The sequence below is a fragment of the Phyllobates terribilis genome, unplaced genomic scaffold (assembly GCF_046119375.1).
Source record: "Phyllobates terribilis strain yellow unplaced genomic scaffold, ASM4611937v1 Scaffold_1__5_contigs__length_1240528914, whole genome shotgun sequence".
Classification (NCBI taxonomy): domain Eukaryota; kingdom Metazoa; phylum Chordata; class Amphibia; order Anura; family Dendrobatidae; genus Phyllobates; species Phyllobates terribilis.
Window position 1 is genome coordinate 771,702,056 of NW_027362761.1, and position 6,000 is coordinate 771,708,055.

At 41.7% G+C, this 6,000-nt stretch overlaps 1 protein-coding gene across 1 annotated transcript in view; it reads right to left on the reverse strand.

Moving 5' to 3' along the window:
• PSD3 (pleckstrin and Sec7 domain containing 3) overlaps window positions 1-5,301 on the reverse strand; it is a 902,747-nt gene extending 897,446 nt beyond the window's left edge. The window contains exon 1 of the mRNA XM_073636968.1: window positions 5,175-5,301. The gene's annotated coding sequence lies outside the window, so the exon portion shown is untranslated. The remainder of the gene's footprint in view (window positions 1-5,174) is intronic.
• Between the last annotated feature and the right edge of the window lie 699 nt (window positions 5,302-6,000).

Below are 6,000 nucleotides of genomic sequence, written 5' to 3' on the forward strand. Positions count from 1 at the left end.
TTCCATGCTTTCCAATAGAAAACTGTTCAGTGGTCTCCTAATTTTTGCCAAAGCTGTATTTACACTGCTGCAAAAAAATAAAGGGAACACTCAAACAACAGAATATAACTCCAAGTAAATCAAACTTCTGTGAAATCAAACAGTCCACTTAGGAAGCAACACTGATTGACAATCAATTTCACATGCTGTTGTGCAAATGGAATAGACAATAGATGGAAATTATTGGCAATTATCAAGACACACTCAATAAAGGAGTGGTTCTGCAGGTGGGGACCACAGACCACATCTCAGTACCAATGCTTTCTGGCTGATGTTTTGGTCACTTTTGAATGTTGGTTGTGCTTTCACACTCGTGGTAGCATGAGACGGACTCTACAACCCACAGAAGTTGCTCTGGTAGTGCAGCTCATCCAGGATGGCACATCAATGCGAGCTGTGGCAAGAAGGTTTGCTGTGTCTGTCAGCGTAGTGTCCAGAGTCTGGAGGCGCTACCAGGAGACATACCAGTACACCAGGAGACTTGGAGGGGGCCGTAGGAGGGCAACAACCCGGCAGCAGGACCGCTACCTCCGCCTTTGTGCAAGGAGGAACAGGAGGAGCACTGCCACAGCCCTGAAAAATTACCTCCAGCAGGCCACAAATGTGCATGTGTCTGCACAAATGGTTAGAAACCGATTCCATGAGGGTGGTATGAGGGCCCGATGTCCACAGATGGGGGTTGTGCTCACAGCCCAACACCGTACAGGACACTTTGCATTTGCCACAGAACACTAGGATTGGCAAAGTTGCCACTGGCGCCTTGTGCTCTTCACAGATGAAAGCAGGTTCACACTGAGCACATGTGACAGACGTGACAGAGTCTGCACAAGCTGTGGAAAGCTATCTGCTGTCTGCAACATCCTTCAGCATGACCGGTTTGGCAGTGGATCAGTAATGGTGTGGGGTGTCATTTCTTTGGAGGGCCACACAGCCCTCCATGTGCTCGCCAGAGGTAGCCTGACTGCCATTAGGTACCGAGATGAGATCCTCAGATCCCTTGTGAGACCATATGCAGGTGCGGTTGGCCCTGGGTTCCTCCTAATGCAGGACAATGCCAGACCTCATGTGGCTGGAATGTGTCAGCAGTTCCTACAAGATGAAGGCATTGAAGCTATGGACTGGCCCACCCATTCCCCAGACCTGAATCCGATTGAGCACATCTGGGACATCATTTTTCGCTCCATCCACCAACGTCACGTTGCATCACAGACTGTCCAGGAGTTGGCGGATGCTTTAGTCCAGGTCTGGGAGGAGATCCCACAGGAGCCCAACCGCAATCTTATCAGGAGCATGCCCAGGCATTGTAGGGAGGTCATACAGGCATGTGGAGGCCACACACAATACTGAGCCTCATTTTGACTTGTTTTAAGAACATTACATCAAAGTTGGATCAGCCTGTAGTGTGTTTTTCCATCTGAGAGGCAGAGAAGGAGGTAATACAAGGGCGGGCCAGACGAGTGAAAGAGGCTTGTTTTTCTGGGCACAGCGCCGCTCTTTCTTTTTTTTCCATACCCCGGGCATCCCAGATGCCTGCAGCTTGCTTCACTTACACCTTCCCGGTGAGGCGCCCTCTCACCTCGTCACTGAAGTCCTCAGGAGCGAGATCAGAGAGGCAGAGAAGGAGGTACCAGTAATAGGATACAAGAGCGGGCCAGAGGGATGTGCTACCGCTCTGATAGTCTTGGAGACAGGGAGGGCTGGGCAGGCAGGGAGAGCTGACCAATCCAAGCAGGATTTGTATACAACAACCAGCCAATCGCCGGTAAGGTTCATCACTTTAAAATTACCATATTGAAACAAATCTGATTTTTTTTAAATTTTTACCATATGTGCGTTAGAAGAGGGGTAGTCTTATACGGAGAGGATATTCCAAACTCTGTATTTTAACTGGAAAAGTTGGGGGTCGTCTTATACACCCAGTCATCTTATACTCTGGAAAATACGGTATATATATAAATATGCAAATGTATGCATACAGTTCCATGCACCTCTACCAAAAATACTCCTTGTCTAACCCCTGGATCTGAGCATTATTTGAATCCTGCTTACACAGAGCTCAGTTGACTGTTTTCCTTGGATTTACTGACTTTAGTTCTTCAGCTCTAGTACAAGTTGGTGTCCTTCCTCCTACTTTTGGCTCCCAAAAGCTCAGAAGCAGTGCCAGTGATTAGACCTTGAGAGGCAGAAATACTTGCACTTGATGTACTGCACTACTGTCTGATCCTGTAGTATTGCTGGTGAAGGAATCCTAAAATAAAATTGATTGTAAAAAAATAAAATCAAGTTATGTCAAGAGCTGCTGACACAAACTGCTGCTGTCCTAGACATCTTTTTTGGTATCCCATTAAAGTTCAGTTCATACATGGTTGTCCTTATGGCAGGATGACTAGAGCTAGATATATTGTAGTACCACACTGCGCCAATATCAGCTGACACGTCACAACATGCTATAATAGACATAATATTGTGAATTGCCAGCTATTTATATATATTAAAAATACAAAATACCTAAAAACTACCAAGAAACTCCTACAGCAGAATATTTATTTATATTGACCATATTTTTCTAAAATATTTTGGTGATTTTTCTTTGCATTTTTCAAGTCACTATTAATGTTAAAAAGAAACCTGAAATCTTACAGTTTTCATTCTATTCTGCGGAGATCATTAAACATAGATTACAAGTAGTAGTATAGATTACACAGTATCACACTATTCAAAATAGGTATTGGACACAGCTCCCCTCTCCCTCCCTGTACAATGACCTCTGCATAGATCACAGAGCATGCCTAGAAATCTCTCATTTACAAGTCAATGAGAAATCTACAGACTATTGCAGTGTATAGTCCATGTGTGTGGTGTAATGTATATCTCTAAATGCAAGATGGCTTATAACTACAAGCAGAAAATAAAACATCTACAAGCAGAAAATTAAACTGATCAGTAAAAAGAAAAGACTTTGCATTAGTATCTGGTTTTATTTTGGAAAACAAAAATATAGGCGCTACATTCTCTTTAACCCCTCCCAACATCCGCCATATATGTATGGTGCATGTCAGGTGTGAGTGAGTGAGCTCAGGACCTGAGCTTCATATATGGCAGGTGGTGGCAGTGTTAATGTGTTTATTCCCTAGCTATAGGTAAAGCTTGCTCAAATTGCTGTTAGTTCACACAGTCAATCACTGACAGCAGCACCTAAATAGCTTACTTGCAGAAGCGCTTCTGCATGGAATATGAATACGATATTCCCCTTTACAATACAATTGTGGGATGCCATGGCAGTCAAGGACCTATTGATGGCCCCTGTCATTGCCATCTTTTTCCTCCTAACAAGACCACCCTGTGCCTGGGCTTCATAAGAGGCTATATGTTACACTATACACTGCAACACCATGGTATTACAGTAAATAGAACAAGCCAGGGCCAGTCACAGCATTGGTGCAACCTGAGCAGCCGCACAGGGGCCCAAGAGGTAAGGGGGCCCACTTCCACCTCTAAAGAAGTAAGCAGCGTTTGTCACAGACACAAAGAGGGGTCCTATTCTGTCTGTGTCCCCCACTGGAATAAGCAATCACGCAATCCTAAGGTTTAATACCCCTATGGAAACTAAAAAAAAGTAAAACAAACATTTTAAAAAATAAATAACATTAATAAATAAAAATTTGAATCACTCGCTGTTCCCCAATAAGAGAATAAAGAAATAAAAAAACATTTGATATCTGCAAAAGTAAAATCAAAAGCAAAATATAATATAATTATTTAACCCGAATGGCAAAATCTCTAAAGCAACAACAACAACAAAAAAGCCTTAATTGCCATTTTTTGTTCGCCTCACGTTGTCCTACGGTATGGAAAAATGAATGGTGTCATTCAAAACTACTCCCAGTCATTCTGTGAAAAAAACAAGCCCTCATATGTCTACATGGGGCAGCATGGTGGCTCAGTGGTTAGCACTGTTTCTTTGCACCCCTGGGGTCCTGGGTTCAAATCTCACCAAGGATAAAATCAGCAAGCAGTTCTCCCCGTGTTTGCGTAGGTTTCCTTTAGGTACTCTTATTTCCTCCCACACCCTAAAGACATACTGATTGGGAATGTAGATTGTGAGCCCCAATGGGGACAGTAACGATGATGCCTGTAAAGTGCTCCGGAATATGATGGCGCCATATAAGCAATGCATAATAAATAATTTTCTACAGAAAAATAAAGTTATGACTTGAAAAGAAGGAAAGTCTCAGCGGAAAGGGGTTTGTACACATTCACTTATACTTTAATTCTGGCTCCTGCAGAAACCAGAGAATTTATGTGTTTGTAATTACGATCATTTTTATATGCAAGATAAGAAAGAATCATTAAATACTTGTAGGGCATAAATACTTTTGGATATATCGCAAACATAATTTAATATCTCATTTGCCTTACATAGGTTTTTGATATTCATATTCATATTATTAAAAAAAAAGGCATAAATCATGACTTCCTTTTTCAAGTTTTGCTCCTAAAATAGAAATCCAAATGCTACTTAGTGTCTCTAAAACAAAAATAGAATATGGATAAATATTATTATATTATTTAGTGCTATGAGGTCTATGAAGCATCATGAGGCGCTTTATGAATGATATCCTAATATAAACTCTGCAGTAAAATCTCGCCTGTAAAAACGAAGTACCTACAAAAGCAGAATGTACTTTAACAAGTCATGTAACAACATTAGCATTTCAACAGTTTTTCGAACTTACAAAAACAACAAATTGCTAAATTTCAATTCCTTCAAAACAAAAGCTGCAAACGAGGCGGAAACATAAAATACGTTATTACCTAGGGGTCCACTAGAATCTTTTACAACATGTTTATTCTCTTTGTAGACATCACATGCACATTTATTATCATATTCCTTCATAATTCATGTGCTGGCTCCTGGACATAAACATGCTGTGTGAATAAGCTCTCAGTACTGAGTCCAGCTAAAGGTTATTAGGTACTTTTCTAAATGGGAAACATCTGGAATTTAAGCAAAATACAAAGAAACCCCCACAAGTTGAAAAACTCTCTTCAGTCGACTTCCCGCGGCATGGAAATGGTTTAAACATTCATATGGCACCAAAAGAATATCCATTAAAGTGAAGAAAAAAACTTACTTGTTGAGGAGCGCCTGATACGATCCCTTTTTCGTGGTTGGACTGCAGACTACATCTTCCTTAGAGAAGAGTCCTTTCACACATTCTTATAATGAATGAAACAAGTCAATAGGGACTGACCAAGTAGAAAAGAGACTAAATGAAGCTTAGGCTGTGGAACGAGTCAGGAAACCCAATGAGGAGTGGGAGGGCTTATTTCTGTGCTTCAAAATTTCTGTACTCCTACAAGCAGCATATCAGTTATGTGCTGGATATTAATAGCTGCTCTGTTTTCGGGCAAGAGGACTGATTTAGTATATCTGTAACTCTATTTTAAGGAAAGTAGAACTGAAAACAGCTTGCCACTTTAATTCCCAGGAATATATACCTATTTTTCAGTATGGAAGGAAGCAAGATTTGAGTGCACTCGGTCGAGGCGTTGAGGCGATGGTGGAGCAGGGTGTATATCCCAGAGTCATAGGTGGAGTAATTCACCGCACACTCTTGGGAGTGAGGTAAGCAAAGTACTTTATTTGGCGTACAGCAAGTGGTGTTGGGAGGTGAGCGACATAGACTTAAGACGTTTTGACCCTTCCTCGGTCTTTGTCACAATAGTTACTTTAGTGGATGAGGATATGTGGCGCTCCTGCGCCTGCGTCAATGGCGTCTGCATGTTAGCTGTACGTTAAAACATCTTAAGCCTATGTCGTTCACCTCCCAACACCACTTACGGTTTTTCTGCATGTTTGCTGTACACCAAATAAAATACTTTGCTTACTTCACTCCCAAGAGAGTGCGGTGAATTGCTCAACCTATATTTCAGAATGTACAGTGGTCCTTGCAAGTT